At 41.6% G+C, this 19,853-nt stretch overlaps 1 protein-coding gene across 1 annotated transcript in view; it reads left to right on the top strand.

Annotated features, from left to right (window-relative positions):
- Positions 1–19,853, top strand: part of foxo6b (forkhead box O6 b) — a 42,038-nt gene that overhangs the window by 17,128 nt on the left and 5,057 nt on the right. The gene's annotated exons all lie outside the window — the stretch shown is intronic.

Raw genomic sequence — 19,853 nt, 5'->3', positions numbered from 1 at the left:
CCTCCGCTCCGTCTCTCCCTCGCCTTCCCCATTCTCCCTTTCCCTCTCTTTCCCTTTCCCTCTCCGTCTCTGCTAATGATCTGCTCCGCCTGTCGCTGCCTGGCTGACTGATGCCCACTGACAGCCCCACTCATGCGGAAAGGCTGCACACCCCTCCTCCCCTTCACACACACTCACACACACGTATGCACACATGCGCGCGCGCACACACACACACACACACACACACACACACACACTCACATACACACACACACACAGAGTAACACATAATGAACTCCTACACATTCTAACGCTACTTATTTACTATGCATGTGTGACACACATGCACCATGCACGCCAACTTGCGCAAGCACTCATGGTGAGACGGATAGATCTGCTTTAACAAATCACGCCCATTTGTTCATTCACATGTCATCAGACATATATGTAGAGCAGAGGACAAACACACAAATAGACCACACAGTATATCCACAGATAGCACTCGTCCTATGCAGTGTCCTTAGGATCAGCTGCCTTACCATCCATGCATTTTTTTAAGCAAATGACAATGTACTGAATGAGGTTTAATAGAAAATGGCACATATCAGTGAAATTCCAGCAGTGTCACAAAATTCCAGCAGTGTCACAAAATAGTTTTTTCACTTGCCTGAGCCAGAAAACTTTTTTGTTGATAATAAATAATGTCATAAATAGAGGTGAGAATGTATTGGTCATATGAATGATGAGGCAGGTTTGACATGTTAAGAGTGGTAAATGCCTCAATCTCAGCGCTGAGGACATGATGCATTGTTTGTAAAATGTATTTTCAAGGCAAGTTTCCAAAGGATACTCGCACTTTATTACATTTAGTTTGCACATTAAATATAGGCCCTTATTAGTGCTGAATCAAGATGAATTGATTGATAGTTTGGATTATCAAGTTTAAGTAATTTGGCAAACATGGCAAACATAAACTAATTCCAACCTCTCAAACATGATACACTGTAAACTGAATACATTTGGCTTTTGGACTGTCAGTTGAGCAAAACAAGCAGTTCTTCTTAACGAAGACATTCTGAGAACTTGTCTGAAACACACATGTTTTTGATAATGATGCCTCAAATGTGACAAAGATACATGCAGAAAATGTTACAGTTTAAAGTGAAACTTTATTGTCTACAAAGACATCCATGCACCGAAACAGTAAACTTCACTCGTAATTTAATAATCATAGATAATCCCAATATGTAGACACAGTTTGTATGTCACTGGATTGTGCACAAATAATTTCACAATTCTTTCACAGGTATATATGGTATTGTAATGCACATGGCAGATCAACTGTAATCACTACTTTCATTAGTATCTTTTTTGTGTTTAATTAACAATTTCTCTTATTTGTTTTTCTTATCTCTTAGGTTTGAATTTATAGTTTCCCGTCTCTGTTGCTGTGGAGGCTAGAGTCTGTGTATAGCAAATCTAGTGTCTGAATACGTTTGTGTGTTCTGGCACCTAATATCGTGTAAACAGAACCATCTTCATGTCTGCTGTCCACATCATTTTAAGACTATACCTATATGCCTTTAGCCCATCTCTTGTACCACTGTAACACGTGGATTTCTTTCCAGGCATCAATAAAGTCATCAATCAAATGACTGTATTGGTTTGGATTTGTAGCAAACAATATCTGACACAAATTATGCATTCAAGAAACCCACTTAAACATATCTCATAGAAACACAACGACTTCATTTTATTGTTGCATCTTTTCAGATTTTGCCATGGATTCGCTCCACACCGGGATGCAGTGATTGAGGCTTGATTAATATTGGTTTTGATTGCCAACACTAATCCAAACATTTAACAAACCTGATGGTAGGTGAGATTTTCTCCTAATATTAAATGGATTTATGCACACTTTAGCCAATCTGAGATGAGGTAGAAAACACTCCAGTGGTGCTCAGAAATAAATCGTCGCCACTTCAGATATTTAGCAACACCTTCAAATTGCAGCTTTTGGATCTAGCCTACTTTCTCAATAAAATAATAAGTGAAACTCTCTCTATTCTTTCATTAGAGTGTGCTCAGGCACTAAATCAGTATTATCTTGCTGCTCTTGCTCCTAATCACTAATTGGCCCTTACTAATAATAAACAGTCATGCATATGGAAATCTTATCAAAATAGCTTATTTTAATCAATCCAGGGTCATTTATACACATAGACATTCTGTTCAGGTTTTGATCGACTCTTCATTCAATCCATTATATATCACTGGAAGACGCCCACTTGTTCATATTTGATTTCTAATAAAATACCAATTTATGTAAGCATGCTTGGCTCATTCCTGCCTCAGCATCTCAACATCAGCGCCCTGCCAGGGGAGTTTCAGGGAAGTATGAAATGAGGTCAGTAAGCAATGCTGTGATGCAGGGCGACACCCCTGGGCTCCCCTCAGTCCCAGCCTGCACAGGGCCCAGAATCCCCCAGCTGATGGCTCAGCCCTGCCATTATACTCAGCTGGGGTTACGGAAGGCTACGTGAGGCCTGCCGGCTCTGGCACAGATTAGACCTGGAGAGTCAGCCAGGTACTTAAATGCTGTATGGAATATCAGGCCTACAGACCAATATGAGACAGTTAAAGAGGGATATAGAGTGTTCTGTACTGGAGCATATATAAGAGACATTTCTATTTTATGTAAAGGACAATGTATAGAATGGCAGTCATTATGAACTGGACCCGATGCGAAGGTAGTGACCGCCGTTCTATACATTATTCCGCTTATTACACAGCTAATTGCTAACCTGAAAATAAATAAATAAATAAATAAATTCACTGTGTGTCTTTTTAGAATTTATTTGTTACCATTCATAGTGTTTTTCAGCACAACAAAGACGTTGAACAGAATATTCTTTAGCTGATCAATCGTCCGCTAAAATCTCAGGTCCGCTGTTTTAACAGTCTCTCATTATGAGTTCTTAGCTTACTAATAGGCCATTAAGTTGGCAGTTATAAATGATAATAGGTCAGTAATAAAGAACAATAAATCATGAATTCTGCAATAGCATTGGTTAATTATTTCTGTCATTATAATGCCATCAGCAAAAGTTAGTTAGTTGATTGGAATTACAAATAGTAAGTCATTGTTATTTCATTGATTGATTTTCTTCTTCTTCTTTTATTGCAATAATTTATCAGACCTGCTGTTGTATAGACAGCTGACACATGGAGTGCAGGGTAGATATTCTACAGCTAAAAAGCCTAAATAAGTCAAACCATAAATTTTTCACAGCCAAACCCCTGAAATGTTAAGATGGCTTATATGCATTGCTAAATGAATTATTAACAATTAATAAAGCCGTAAGCCAGAACCTATGAACTCTGTATAACAACTGACTTTTTATGATGATTACTGGCTATTACAAATAATCTACGGGCAATTTTTAAATGTTAAACAATACATTTTTGTTTCCTCTAGCTCTAACATGAGGTTACTGTTTGTGGTTTTAAATGCAATATGTATATATGGAAAAACATTAGCATTTAGCTCTTGTTTTGTCAAATATATAGAAATATTGATACATATCTCCTGTCTGAATATATCTGAATATAACAAGCTGACACGTGCACCTCCTCCAGAGGCTAATTAACTTTGATCTTGTTGTACTTAACACACAGTAAACAGGCCCTGTGAAATGTTTCTTTATATAAATCTAGCTAACTGAATGTTTCTGTGTGATATCACAAATGATATACAAATATTTAAAAATATATTATTATACCCCTAGTTAACAATCTGTAAGCAACATGATGAAATCAGGTGGTGAGGGCCTCAATAAAATTCTCAAGGAAACATTGACTTCTTGCAGCACTTTCCGCTCTTCAATCAAGTCTAACTGTGGATAAAAGAACACACACACGTACACACAAAAAGTAAAACAAAATCTATTTCCATTTTGTTTCAATTAACAGGACAATCTTAAACTTTGTTAGCTGCGGTCAGACCATGGAAAACAGTCGAGTAACTTCTGAGTTCAAGAAAACGCGACGGCACTTAGATGTGCAGCAGGAAGAACTTCAAGCCTCTAATGAAGTTTCTCGTCTACTCTTTGAAAGACTGAACGCTCTGCTATACTCCACCCCTCAGCTACCAGCTTGACCCCCCTTCGCTCACACTCACACACGCATGCGCGCGCACACACACGCACAGACACAAATACACACATGTGCAGACACTCAAACACACACACAAAAAAAAACACACATTCCAGCATCCCCATTAGCAATTCATGAGCAGCGTCTCATTAGACTTTAAGTTTTACCATAGGCCTCTGAAGTATATGGCTGGAGCAGTTATTAATATTTCATAGTCTCCCATTGAGCTAAAAACGAAGTCGACCCGCTTCCGCTACAAAGTGACTCGCGCTCCTCTTTTTTTCTTGTCTTTCACTTCTTTTTTACCCCCTCTTTTCCCTGTTCGTTAGACTGTCTCTCTCTACCCCTCTCCTTGCCGTTCGCTCCTCCGCCGCCGCTTTCTCTCTTCAGCTTCTTCGCTTCCATCCTTCTCTGCCACACAGACCTTAACTCAAACTGACTTAATTGGGCTGTCTTTGTTCTGGGAAATGTGGGCATACCTTCCCCTTCTCCCCGGCAGAGAGAGAAAAGAGAAGTAGAAAGCGAAGAGGGGAGGGGAAAATGACAGAGGAGGAGGGAAACGATGGAGGAGAAACCTGAGTGAACCCCCGATTGCTCTACGAGTGCTCCCTGTGCCATGCTTGGGTTAGAAGGGCTCAGGGGCGGGAGGTGGGGGTGGGATGGGATAATCTAAGTGTGTGTGTGTCTGTGTGTCTGTGTGTCTGTGTGTGTGTGGATAGGAAGATGGGAAGGGGAGTCTCGAGGGTTCATGGGGTGTCTGTCAGACTGGCAGACAGGAGCTCTGCCCCCGAAACAAACCCATGCATGAATAAGTCAATAAAGCCATGTCTGTGCAGTGTTTGTGTGTGTGTGTGTGTGTGTGTGTGTGTCTGCATGCATGCATTTGTGTGTGTGTGACACAGGGTGAAGGGAGGGAAGAGGAGAGCATTAGATGAGGATGAGGGTGATGAGGCTTCTTGTTTCCCAGCGTCTGTGACAATGAGACAGACGCCACATTCCCCTGCAATGAGAAACAGACTGAGAGAGAAAGAGAGGACGCGTGATCAAAAACAGAGAGACAGAGAGGAGCACTTTGAATTGGTTGGGACAGTTACAGCATGTTTGCACATTGCACGGAATTGGTTGGAAGCAAAGTATGTGGGAACATGCTCTGTGCTGCATGTGTGTGTGTGTGTGTGTGTGTGTGTGTGTGTGTGTGTGTGTGTGTGTGTGTGTATGTGTGTGTCAGGGTTCAGAACAGGCTTCAAACTCAGGCCTGAACCTGGATGAACCCAGTTGAACCCTACTCAGGTTGCCAAATATGAGACCTAACCCAAACCCAATTGTTAGAATAAATGTTGCCAATGTATGTCTCTGAAAACCATGGAGTTATGGTGTGCTTCTCCTCTGGTTAGGTTAAGGTACAAAACCCTCTTGGTTAGGCTTAGGAAAAGATCTTGTTTTGGCTTGAAATACCTAATTCAGTTAGTTAGTTAGCCACAAATACTGCAGAAGATGTCCCAAGGTATCGTTAAAAACATCACTTTTGCTGCCACAAGCATGATGGAGGCCTCCTTATAAATATCCAGTGGTGTCACAATAACAAATGATAAAACATTTTAGTCCCTCAGTAGTATCAAGTGGATTTACACTGTTAAAGGTTCATACGTAATCTGGAACTGTGCTCATTGGCTTGGGAGTCTTCCTTCATGCAACTCTGTGGAGAGGGGATGTATCCCCTCTACCTCCCAGTAGAATGTAAGGTCATACACATAATATGAACGTGAAGACATGTTTTGTATAATGTCAGTGAGATACATAACCTACAAAACACACAAATACAAACGTACTAGCTGCCAACATTCTATACGGGCAACTAGCCAACAAAAGGGCATGTTTTTGTGTTTCCTTATTTTCAAAGACAAAAAGATTTGCACGGGTTCAGATTGTCAGTTATAACAGACACTCCCAAAAGTATGTGATCAACCAAAAGTATCACTTAAGTGTGATAGTTGAACATGTCCAAAACCAGGACTGTTAATCTCCTACTAGATGTTGAACTTGGCTGCAAGGATTTGCTCTGATTCCGACACAAGAGCATTAGTGAGCTCTCCCACTGATGCTGTGTGATAAGGCTGTCTGGCTTATGTCGGCATTACAGTTCATCCCAAAGGTGTTCGATAGGGTTGAGATCTGGGGAAAAAAAAAATTGGATTTTTAAAATTCTTTTATGCCGATGACAGGCGATCACAGGGTCAGTGTCTTGTTGAAAGGTCCAAACTGTTTCCACATACTCAGAAACTTTTGTCTAAAATATCATAGTATTATTTTCCTCAATTTGAACTCAGTGGTCTACATTTGTATTGGACCTGAGAAAACGTTTCCTCCTAAACAAAATCCATAATCCTTTTACAGAATTGGTTAATAAAGACAACCAGGAATGACGTAATGTAACGTAAGCTTACCCAGAAATTAGCATCCTCCTGGTTCCCTTGACTGAATGCCAATAGGAATTTTGGCTTACTGCAGAAAATAAACTCTGTTGCAAGCACAAGTTTATGATACTAATTAATGACAATAATACTCAGAAGCAAACACCACTTTTATGATTTGAGTGTAAATGCAAGTGTCCATAGTAAAAGCTGACATTAAGCTATAAACAAAGTGCATCACATGATACACACTGTATTTTGATCAATCTACAAGTTGTAAAGTTAGAGTTGGAACAATTTGTAACTAAAGTCTGTGTGAAGAATGACTACTGAGTAGATGTTTGGTGTGATGACATTTAATGTCATCACAACTTCTGTATTCTTATTGAGCTACCTATCTGCAACCAACTTTTTGAAAGGCAAGTCAAGACAAGACTTGAAAAATCAAACATGAGGTATTTATTGACATATTTTATGTGGAAAGAAAAAAAAATTAGAAAACCTCTTAAGCTTGTGTTAACCACAGACAGTTTCTAGGCATTTAACAGAAAACCCACTCAATAAACCCACTGACTTTCAGACAAAGAACTTGTGAAAAAATGCTAACTGTCTCTGGGTTGTAGGACTCATTCCTGTGGCACTCTATATGAACACTTCTTACGACAGCGGGGTTGAATGCACGTGGACACGTAATTTAGCTCGCAAAGGAGATACATTTCTTTAAAAATTACATCTTATAATACACCAGATCCTGCTCTGAGTCTGGCAAGCAACAAAACCTATTCTGTAACCTGATCTGAACTGGATCCCAAACCTATTCTTTGCATAGTTCACTTCAGGTAGCAGAACTATCGAGGCGGTCAAGCGTGGTGAGGGGAAAGGGCTTTAAGTGTTATATGATGCAGCTCTGCAATTATAGCTCCCTTGACACACATGTACTCTTCAATGTGACGAAGCAGTCTGAGGCAATGAGAAGAGTGATTTAATAAGAGCCAATGAAGTCAGGGAGAGAGAAAAGGAGAAGAGACATGGGAAAGAGGGAGTGGGGTGAGACAGTGACACAAAGAAAGAAATGGAGGATGGAAACAATTCAGTGTCCTTGGAAACCCATAAGGCTAATTTGAATTTGTGACTGAGGACTACTTCTCTCTTCTTTTGCCTCGTATGACCTCCTCCTCGCCCTTCTTCTGCGTTCCCCAATCAGTTTAATCTCGCCCTGCTCATCCCTCCCAGATGCTCTCCCTCTCTCTCTCACTTTTCTCTCCCTCCCATCCGTCGTTCATTACCGCTCACTCTCACCAAAGCAGATTTCTTTCCATGACGGATGGGCTCTGTGAACGCTTGTCCAAAAGCTCTGTCAGATCTTTTGCTCATGTAGTAAAAGCTGAGAGGCGGGTGGTTCAGTCAGGGACATGTGTGGCAGTACGGGGCAGGGATTGAGCGAGTCATGAGAGGGTTTTGGTTTAGGGTGCTTAGCGTCATTTTGGCGTCTTTGTCAACGCCTGGATCTAGTTGTGGTCGGCGAGGCAGTGACCATGTTAGCCCTGGGAACGCTGCTGCACGCATGTTAGATTTCTAAAGAAGGGGGGCTTTTCAAGGTCTCCCTCTTCTCCTGCTCTCACCCCATCAATTTTCTCTGTGCATTATTCCTACAGTCTCTGTGGTTCTCCAGCGAGCCCACTGCCTCGCAGGCATCTTTACAAGTCCTCCTCTCTCAACATCTTAACCATAACCCCCTCCAGCCTTTCTCTCCACACTTGGTTCTGCCCTCACTTTTCCTCCCCGTCTCTTATTCTCTCTCTGTCTGCGATGGTCATGTCTCATGGGGGAAGACAGTTGGCAGGATGCAGGCTTGCTGCCATGGCAACAGGAACCCTCCCTCTCCCTAAGGTCTCCTTAGCAACTAGTAGCTTGGCATTGTAGTAATGAGCTGGCCCAGCATGCCACACTAGTGAAGCACGAGATATGTGTGTGTGTTAGTGTTGCTTTGTCTTTGCAAGGGTGATCTACGTCAGAGTGGGGTTTGACTTCTGTTGTGATATCAATTAATGATACAGGTCTAGAACCTCTGTTATATTTATATGTGAATATGTACAGTACATTCATTTTCCCCCTTGTCAATAACATTTCAATTTATTTAGATTGCAAAATGGAAATGTATATCCTTGAAGAATGACAGTCATCAGACATCAACAACTAACTTTTTCCTGTTTTAAAATTGGCTTATTTCGAAAGAGCACATCTGCAGAGCGATGTGTTCCTCTTAAAAGAAATGTGAGTTCTCAAAAAGTGTGACAGTGTGAACTGGCACAATGGTTTACCAGGAACAAATAATAAATCTCAAGTCGCATTCCCATGAATTCGAATTTGAGTGCATCCAAAGCTGTCTGAATAAAGACGGTGTAATTGATTCAAAAGATATTTATTGTAGGCAATGTGCATGTATTCTTCTCATAAATAGGATATCATTACTATTCCTGTCTGGCTTTGGTATTTGAGTGTGGGCCCCAGAGCAGGTATCCGGTTACAGTGAAGCAATTAAAGATGAAGTTAATGATGATCCATTATGAACACAGACACACCACCCAAGCTGCAATGAAAATTGATCCCAGCAGATCTGTCGGTGTATTTTGTTTTGATAAATGTTGCAATCCGAGGACATTCTGAGAGTCTGGTGATTTGGTGAACTTTAACAGTTTGTAGTGCGCTGATATGATGTTATGTTCGAGCCTGGTTCCAGATCTCTGAATCAAGATTTCCAATTAATTTGGTAATTAGAAGATAATAGCATATATCAGACTGATTCAGCTGCTTTGGTTGTTGTAACCTGAATGCAGGAGCAACTCTAGTTAAGTTCATATTTTAAGTATCTTGCAACAACACATGTTGGATGTACATTACATTATAAAGAGTACTGGTAATTGTTAACATTCCTTCTGCTCTGTGAAACAATACATTTGTTGAGCGACTTGTATAAAAGATGGGGGACAAAATTCACTGTTTCACTTTGCTTAGGTTTAGGCAAGAACACTACTTGTTCTGGTCAAGGAAAACATTGTGGTTTAAAAAGTACATTACCTATCCAACTTAAATGACATAATTATTTACATTATGTACATTATTTAAGTCACATGTATGTGCATAATGTAAGTTAATAATTTAATATGTAAAAACTCACTGACTTTGGTTTTCACACTAGATATGAAAAGCTCAAAACATCCTTGTTCCTAAACGAAAAGATCGATTGTCAGTGTCTCCCAAAACCACGTTTATCACTTTCCCAGAATATCAGTGACACATGTACCGGACCTTCACTGAGGTTTGATTAGGCTTAGACAACAAAACTACTTGGTTTATTTCAGAAAAAAAATGAGTTTGGGTTACCGTCATTACAATACTTCTGTAACTACCCTTACAAACATACACACGTTACTGAGGTAGCTTACCCTATGTCCTATACGTGATGTAACTTCACTATTGTAGATGGTTAAAATAACTAAACGTTGATATCTGTTTCACATAGATCAGTAACTGTGGTCTCCTGAATTAAAGTCCTGTGCTTGCTTAACCCAACCGCCCATCACTGACCTTCCCCATATACAGACTTTTTAATCGTCATACTTCTTCGCTCTGACTTTTGCTACAGGTTGCCATCTCACAACAAACACAAATATGGTTTATAATAAGCTGCTTTTATTTTCAACGCATGTGCTTGGTCAGCATCATCATTTAGTGACTGTCTAACTCTTTATTCCACCTGACTTCCTCCTTTGCTGCCATAATACTTACTACGAAGAAAAGCACAGGCTAGCTGCAGCTTTATGTTAGTTTCTTAACTTTAAATTTGTTTCGAAACAAAAGCCATCATCCCTAATTTCCTATATCACAACCAGTATAGCAAAAGTCATTAAATGGCATGTGTCTTAAATCATCATGTCAAATGCTAACTGCTCCTGGCTACACTATTTCAGTTTCTATATCAACTGAAAATTATGATTGCATCAGGATGGATATGTTTCTATTGGTTATGACAAAATAACATATAAAACCATTCTGCCCAAACAATAACACAATGTCAGACTGAATGAATGAAGTGAACCAAAATGGCAATGTACCCTGACTAACAGGCTTGTGATGTTCCCTGCTGAAGCACTGAATTCAAGTTGGTAGTTTGATACTTTAATCAAGCTGCAGTGTGGGAGCAAAGGTACTCAAGCTTTGAATATTCAACAATGCAGCCCTTTTTTCAAACTAATGAATATTCAATACAGTGTTGAATACTCATGGTCATGATTGTGACTTTTCAGCACTACTTTGGATTAAATCAAGCCAACCAACAATTGAGAAACAGACACTTTGAGAAAAGTTGATCACCTCTATTTCAGGAGTCTGTTATTCATTCAAGTCTATAGCGTTCTGTTCGGAAACTCTTTAAGTTATGGATGAAAGCCAAAGGTTGAAGTCATTATTTGAACATGAGAGATAGTTTTTAGTCTTATAACGAGTTGTGTGGTGGTGTCTGGTGTTTGTAAGCTTGTTCCCATCCTTCCAATTTATCAAGTCAATCTAGCTTTTTTTTCTTTTTATTAACGTGACATTATTAAAAAGAAACAGCCCGTGTTTCTGCCAGTGTATCAGCTTTTGACTGTGGATCAGTGCATTTGTTGGAGGTGTCGCACAGCCTCAGTGTGTGGATGGATGTGACAGCTGAGTGCTGAGGTGGGTGGTGCTCTCCTGAGACCTGATGGCAGGTGTGATCAGGCCTGTTTCTCAGCTTCTCCTCTGGCTCCCATAGGTGTCACGATGCTCCACCTGGTGTGTGAAAGCTCCCGGGGGAAGGATAGGAATCACAGCCGTGGAGGTAGACTCCTTTTATGAGTGTGAGTCAAAGGTGGAGGTGACAAGCTACATTTCTCCAACTCTTTAAGCTTTAAGCATCCCATCAGCAACTGACTGCATCAAAGCTACACTAGAAAAAATGATGCTTAGAATAATAAATGGTCACAGCTTAGTAAAAAGAAGCCAATACATCAGCAGTCAGATAGAGGATATGTGGAATTTGCATTTAAATTTAAGTTCCTTCCTAGTTTTAGCTGTCTAGCGAGTAAACCCATAATTAGCTGCACAACAATCTAATATAGTCTAGCTAGTTTGCTAGCTTTGTGCCTTGTGAAATAGTTTGTTAGTTAAAAAAAATATTATTCTGGGAACTCTTCATTTAGTTGATAACTTCATGTGATATATCACATTTTTTTTTACATTTTGTTGGGACAACAGAGGAAACTGTTGCTTAATCCTCTGGTTCATTTGGCTGCTGGCTCGTATATTTTATATTTTAAGACAGACTGAAAATACAAAGCAGAGAGCCTTCATACAATCAAAAAATCAAAAGGGAAAGTATCTCTTTTATTGTTTTTACTTAAAAAACCTCTCCCATAAACCACCACAAAGTAAAAGAGTTAACCGTGCAAATGCTGGCTACACAGTTGTGATTTCTGAGCAAACAGGACACAACTGAAAATGTTTTCATGAGATCAGTCATTTTTATTAACTAAAGGAAACAAATGAGCACTTTTTGCTGCATTTGACCCCAGGAGGTTGAGTACTACAGCACTTCATTAAAATTTAAGCAAAGTCCTCGAGCAGGACATAGTAGTGTGCCTTCCCCCCGGCACTTGTGATGTAAGAAAGGCCAACAGGAAGGAAGCAACAGTCATGGCCACTCCCGGTCCATCACTCTTTACAGAGTTGGCTGTGGCCTGAGGACCGGGCATCTCTGGCACGCAGGGAGGATTTTCCGATCCCCTGCCCCGCTTTCAGATGCTCGTTAATCTGCCGGCTCTATTTTTATCTGCCCCTCCACCCCCACCCCCCCGGGCTCTCTGCCTTCACTCGGCTCCTTATGTCCATCCACCGAGGGAGAGGGTGCCTCGGCAGGCCGGCAGCTCCAATTAGAGGCCTCTCTGCTGGGGATTGGGCCTGCTGTCCGCCTCTGGCCCCTCAGGCTCTCTTTCCGTCTACCTTTCTCAGGTTAGCCCCAGACGACGCCTCACTCCCTGCCCCTCTCCACCCGTCTTCTCCCTCCCTGTCTGCATCGTTTCTCTCTCTTTCCCCCAGAGCTTGTGGAGCTCCACAGGGAGCAAGGGGGAGTGAAAGGCCTTCTGTCGCCTGAGGGCTGGCTCTAGTCCCTCGGCTGTACTTTGAGGCAAAGCTAACTGGTGCACCTTTCAGGAGGCGTCTTCAGTACAGCTGCTGGAGACACTAACTCTGATCGTATTGTCACAGCTGCTGCGAGTGTACAAACGGAAACTGCTGCTGCTAGTGTAGACACTATTATTCATCCTCCACATAGAGAAAGCAAGGTTCCTCTTATTGGGCGAGTTCACTAACAATCTTATGACTCAAAGAAACTGCCAATTACAGAGAACCTTACAAATATACAGCTTTAGATGGTTGATTTTTGAATCAGTTCCATTCACTTCTTAATCTTCAAGTTACAAAATGTTCTTTCAACAGTCATTATGAATTGAGTCTTTATGCTGCTGTTAATGAACTACAGTGTGATATGTGTCTAAACAGTAAAGAAAACTTGTTTAAAGAAATTATTTTAGTTTCTGTTGTGATTGTTGAGTAATATTTGTATTATTTGCGGGCCACAATGTTTCGGGTGCTGCAGCAGCACTGTGGCTGAGCTGTGAAGTGTGACTGCATATCTTTAATGTAACTGATTTGTCTGTGTTGTTGCTGGCCTTAAACACAACTAAGTTACTGTGTTTCTGGAGTGTTCCTAGCTACGCCACAATCCTACCTAAAGAATAGCATCTTTTCTCCCAGCTTAGCCCCCACTCACACTCTGCATGCTCACACCTTCTCCAACCCCATTAATCCCTCAGCCTCCCACTTCTTTATTTCCCTTCAAAGAGACAAGCGCTGCCCGTGACATCAGTCACAGGAAGTGAATCTTTAGCGTTGACTAATTTCCATCGATTGCCTCCAGACAGGCTTAGCAGACGAGACCCATTCCCACACAGAGCCAGGCTGCTCTCATTTAAGTCTCCCCGCCTGCAGAAAGCGCTCCACAATGAACGCAGTCAGCGCTTTTATCTTCTCCCCCACTCCTGCTTATTATCAAATAAATGCGCGGCATAGAGAGATACCCATTGACAGGACCGTGCATAATGACTCCTGGCTGTGTGAAATGGATTAATAAATAATGGTTGAGCAAGGGGAGAAAACGGCTTTGCCTAGTCCCACTACTTCGCAACAAGGCGGTGTACAATCCCCGCGACACTCGGCTGGATTGTGCCGGACCACATCTAATGGAGAACTGCATGGAATTTAAAAGACAACCTTCTTCTGGAATGCGCCATGGACTGCGTCATAAAGTAGAGGTGGGCTCCTTAAAATGTGAAGCAGAAAGCACTATAGAACCCACTACATGATGTTCTACTGAATCCTTTAAAGAATCCCCTCCAAGAGATTGCTCTCCTGTGAGGATAGAGAGGTAAAAGCAGCCTATAAAAATGTCCAGGAGCAGAACTCCACTGCAACCTGTTCCCCGTCTCGCTGCTGACAGAGCTGCAGCGGAAGGTAAATCAGTTTCCTTTTTGCTTCTGCTTTCACGCCCTCATGAGTATACCAATGCTTCAGACACACATATCCTGCAGTTTCCATGTGCAAACTCAATCGAACAGGCACACAGTCAAGCCCACAAACACCAGAGGCCTTCTTGTTTTTAACAAAGCATCCCCATCCATCCCCTGTCAGTGACATATTGCTTCATTAACACTCTTGGCTTTGTGTATTGACAGCTTTTTTCAAAATGGCAGAGAGTAAAAGTGTTCCTACGCCTGCTCTGCACCAAAGGGGCTTAAACAGACTATAAAACCCAAAGTGAGAGAAGTCTGCTCCTGCTGCCACTGTACCCCTGTGCCATAGTAATAAGTCTGTCTGAGACATGGGGTGAAAAGGTCTCAATCTCCTTAACGCTAGATTAAGGAGCAGCTTGATCAAGGCGTCTTAAGTGCTTCATTTTGGAATCAGGATCAATAGCCACTAAGAAGAATTGAGCTAGGAGCTTCACTAGCTAGAGCTGATTGAATAGAGTCTAATGACTTCTCAGAAACCCCTTACACCAGAGGAATGGCATACTGTATAGCCTGCTTGTGTTTTTGTTTTAGCCATTTTTTTTCCAGTCCTTTAAATGCTATAGAAAGGGTTATTCCATTCCTGAGCACCAGTTGTTGTGACAGTGTCCTGTATTAGTGTTTACATGGTAATACATAGGACCCTCGTCGTAAACATGTTTTCTATCAGAAGCGGTGACAACAGTAAGGCTGTGGAGTGACATGGTTGGTGGGGGTCAATCCGGACATATTTTGAAGACCCGTGAAAACCTGTGCTTGTTTTTCTTGGCTACCAATAACTGCCCAACCAATTATGTCCATCAACGCTGCGCCCAGCCTCAATCGCCATGATCCGACCAATCCCCACCCTGTCTCCGTGGTTTCAGGATGAAACCCAGCTGAGGAGTGCCCAGAATTAACCAGGATTAGCCTTGGATTGTCGGGGATTACTCAGGCTGGAGAGGGATTAAGTATGATTGCCAGTTTGGGGTGGGGGGCTGTGGGTGTCTTTGTGTGTTTCGCCTGTGTGTGCGTGCACATTGAGGTGGACATGCATCAAGTTGTGAAATATATACATGGTTCTGTTTGTTTACATGTGTACAAAGCTGCTAAAAACATTATATATGACTTGATTTCTACATCTTCAACAGTCGGCAAAGAGGAGGGGAACTGTCTGGCATCAAATCTTCCCTCTGTGATATGACAAGGTCCAGCACACAGATACATTTGATATTAGCTGTTGTGTAGAATTAATATAGGAGGCTTTTCTCTGCTCAGACACCAAGCTCCGTTGAGAGAATTGCCAGTAATAGACAACAAGAGGAAAAAAAGGTGCAAAGGGTTACATCATCCTTGTTGCTATGCAACAAAAACTGGATAATTTGTAATAGATGTAATTAGTGTTAGCTACCTAATCCTGAATATAAAAGGGACAGGGGGGTTGAAAATAATAATAATCAAGAAACTTTGTCATTGCTCTATTATTGCTGTTGTGAAATGGAGGATGTGGGCACACAGCTGAGGAGAGCACAGTTTCTAAAATGCAGGTACAGAGGGTGGACAAAATAACAGCAACTCACAGCGTAATGTAATCTACAAACATAAAAGGGAGTCACCTTTTCTCAGTCTGGCACATTTTCTTTTTAATAATCTGCAACAAAATGGTGTATTTCTAAAAGATCTACTGTACTGGACTGAATTATACTGCACAGATATTCCTGTTACTCCAACAGGTTGTTGTCCAACTCCTGTATGTTGAGTTCGGAATGCTGAGAGGAAAACGTTAAAGGGACACACACACATTTCTCAGTCTGAGGGAACAATCATACAGTGTCAAAAGTACGGAAAAAACCAAACTGATAATGTTGTCAGGGTCTTAAAAAGACATTGAGCTTCAGACTAAAAGGACCAGGGCTCAATAGTCCTCTTTACCTCAACTGAGCCTTATCCAATATCAAGCTTGATAGGCCAGTATCACTCTATGTTAAACCACCCATAACTGCTGAACCATAATTTGAGCTCACTGGATCCAGGCTCTGCATCAGATTGTATTCACTAAAAGATATCTGCCACCAAAATTTGGCAAATTTTTTCCTAAAAATTAATTTTTTAACACAGATGAAAAAAAGCACCTCCTTGTTGGAGATAATTAGGGTGAGAATTAGAGAATTAGAATGTTATCTATAACTTACACCTACAGTTATAAAAGTCCTGTGTATTGAGTAATACCAGTTTCTGAGCTAGTGATTGTATAGTCATAGTACTTCCATGGTCTGGAGAGCAGATTTTGATGCTAAGCATCCAAATTGTTATTTACGGTCACATTTAAATGTTCAGCTATAAGCACACTGCATACTGTATATAGTCATGCAGGATGATGTAATTCCCAAACCCTTTCATGAATTGTTGCCTGGTTTGGCATTTTGAAAAACGGAAAATTGTAAACGTTCTGTGTTTAGACAGCTCTGTGTGTCCATGGGCCATTAGCTAACCACTGGACTGACTATCCCCTGACTCAGTGAAAGCAGCAGTGTGTCAGGGTCAGACTCTGTAACTGTTTATGCATAATATACAGTAGTGAGGCTAGATACAGTGCAGTGTGTTCCCTGTAGAGAAGGAGGGTGGATGTGAGGACAGATTCAGTCACCGCTCTCTCTGCAACAGTCCATCTCCTCCTGCATTAGTAGAAAGGCAAAGGCTGGGAGCAGAGGGAACAGGCTTCTCCACTTCAGAATCAGTCTTTCTGACAAGTTAATATATACACTGAGGTGGAGATGGGCAGCTATGTGCCACAGAGGATTGAGAGTCTGCAGGTTTCATTCCAGCCAAAGACATTGCTGGTGGACGTCACTAATCAGCTCCCCCTCTTTAACTGACAGGGTGCTCATCAGTGACATTTCCTGCTATATAACCTTTGACTGGTTTAAAAGCTTGGAACATCTACACCCTTTCTCTGAATCTGATGGTCCGATCTTGCACCAGGGTTATGTCGATGTACTGGACTCATGTAGGAATCATTAAATCGATAATCAGGGCAGTTCTTGAATTTGCCATCTTGTTCTTGTGTTTTCCAAATTTTGGCATGATGTTGATTGTGTTTGAAGAGTATAACAACATCCCTCTATTTAAGTTATTAAATTGAGATGTATCTACAGCATCTTTATACCAAATACTACTCCAAATGACACAACAAAATACATTGTTTGCCTTCGACCACAAGTCAAAAGACCTGATTTGCAGGAAGACATTGTTTTTGTGTGCCTTCCAAAGCAGTTGCAAATCATAGTTGCAAAAAAACCCCAATCTGTGATCTGCCATCACTAAGGTTATGGTTTGATGTAAAGCAATTCAGTTCAACTGCAACACAAACTGGAACCTTGAAATTCAAACTCTTAGGAAGGGAGGATGTACAATTGTATTGGACAGAATTATTTTTAGTGAAGTGTGCCTAATAAACTGGCAACTGAGTGCACATGAACTAAAAAAACAAAAAACAAACAAAAGCAAACTTGTTATTTTTTGAATGTTTGACTGTAGGAACACAAAGAAGAACAATTAAATAACACGCAACATAGCCTGTTTATGCCCACACAATTATCTCGAGTAAAATTAACATGACATTTTTTATTTTCTTGATGAAATGCACATTAGTTGTCTATTGAAGTTCATACTCAAATTAATCCATGTTCCAGAACATTGTTCTGTCAAGTTTAAAGAACTCTGTCCTCCCAAACCCTTATGCTCATGTGTCTTTTTCCGAATGTTAAATGTCCTGTGTTTAGATTGTGATAGAAATCATCTTAAATGGGCATGCAAACAGTAAAATTTGATGCAGATGAAGTATCAGCACCTAATTTACACTATTTGCTATTTCATTACAAAGATGTCAATTTCAGCCTAAAATGGATGTCAGTTTAATCTTTATATATACAAAAGGCAATGCAGAGAGATACCGCATTGTACAGTGAATCAGCAGGTGAAGGAAAAGCAGTGTACTGTTGGGGTATAATTGTTGCTCTGGTAGTTGTACGTAAGCTCTCTATCCCCTCACTCTCTCATTCACACACACACACACACACACACACACACACACACACACACACACACACACACACACACACACACACACACACACACACACACACACACACACACACACACACACACACACGTCTGCTAATCACAGCTTGGTACAGGTAGTGAGACGTTGGGACTACTGGTGATTGAGCCTCCCTGGTGGATTGGAAGCAGGAATCTGACAGACTCAGATAAAAGGCTGTTTGGAGTTGCCTGCAGCATCAAACAGCATCAGCCACCTCCCCTCCTCTCTCCCCATCTCTCCTTTCCACCACCACCTCCCCTCTCTTCATTTCTTCCTCTTTTGGTTTACTCTGTTGCCATGGCTACGCCCAGCCGGAGCCGTCATGTTGTGGAGAAACCTGTCAGGGTGCCACTCTCAGATCACCTGATTCGGGTCGCCTCCACTGGTGGCCTCTTTCACACGGCGTCATCGTTCAATTTGCCTTTGATAAAGTCTGCTCTCCGTTGTGCGGAGCGGCTGAGAAGTGCAGTCAGCCCATTTCGTCGGCAAGTGTTGAGCTTGTGCAATTTAAGTGACCTGGTGTTTTGGCGGGGACCCCTCAGAGCAGCAGAAAAAAAGAACATAAATACATCTCCCGTATCCAATTTACATTTCTGTGAAGAGAGTGTAGTCAGCAGTGTGATTTGAGTGGAGGATGGGACACAAATACCTGTTTGGAGTCATGCTGAGGGGATGGGTGTGTGTGGAGGAGGTTTTTCAACATGAATGAGGTAGTAGTAGGATTCAGGACTGATTTGAAACCTACTTAAAGCAGAATTCCTCTTGTAAACATTTTGCAAGACACATATTACTTACTGTTCTGGATGCTGTGCTGTTCATAATACCCTTGATAAACAAAGCCACCACCTCTTTTAATTGTTTGTCCAGTTTGAAGCCATGTGGCTCCATGTGAGAGTATGGGGGAGTACATATGCTGAGTGTATGGATAACCCTGAAGGATGAAATGTAAGCTGCCGCATACTTGCATCTCCTGCTGTTTGGTTCCAACATTTGCTCACTTTTCAGTGTGAATGAATGAAGAGGGGGAGAAGGGGGAATATGGAAGTTTTGTAAGGTGCTGAGAGGATGGATGCGGAGAGAGGGAGAGAAAGAGCTATGTCGTGATCAAGAGATGCTGGGACACAGAGAGGGAGATGAATGGGGCTGAGAGCAGGAAAATTGGACAGGAGGCGGGGAGTGAATGAAGATAGAGAATGGCTCGAGATATCAGGAGACAGAGATTGTGAGCTATGTGCAGGTAATAAACAAGGCAGAAATAGATAGATATCTCCAGAGAGGAAAAAGAAAAGTGTGTGATTGCGCGCATGGGGTAGAGGGTTGGGGTTGGTGGTGGTGGAGGGGGTTTGTTTCTCCCCAAAGATGAGAAAGGGAAAAGGAAAAAGAGAGGGAAAGAAAAAGAAAGCGGAAAAGCAAAGGGAGGAAAGCTGGAGAGAGTGTGAATAATGACACAAGCAGGAAAGATTTGGATGAACATGCTGTACTTAGACTAACTTGGCCAGCTGAGATGATGTGTATCCCTGCTAAGCTCTCCTTTAGGCAGGCTTAGATCTCATCAACTCACTCCAGGTTGGCACTGTC

Source organism: Acanthopagrus latus, chromosome 3, assembly GCF_904848185.1.
Source record: "Acanthopagrus latus isolate v.2019 chromosome 3, fAcaLat1.1, whole genome shotgun sequence".
In the NCBI taxonomy this organism is placed as follows: domain Eukaryota; kingdom Metazoa; phylum Chordata; class Actinopteri; order Spariformes; family Sparidae; genus Acanthopagrus; species Acanthopagrus latus.
The sequence above is the reverse complement of the archived record's forward strand: the minus strand, read 5'-3'. Positions and strand labels throughout refer to the sequence as shown.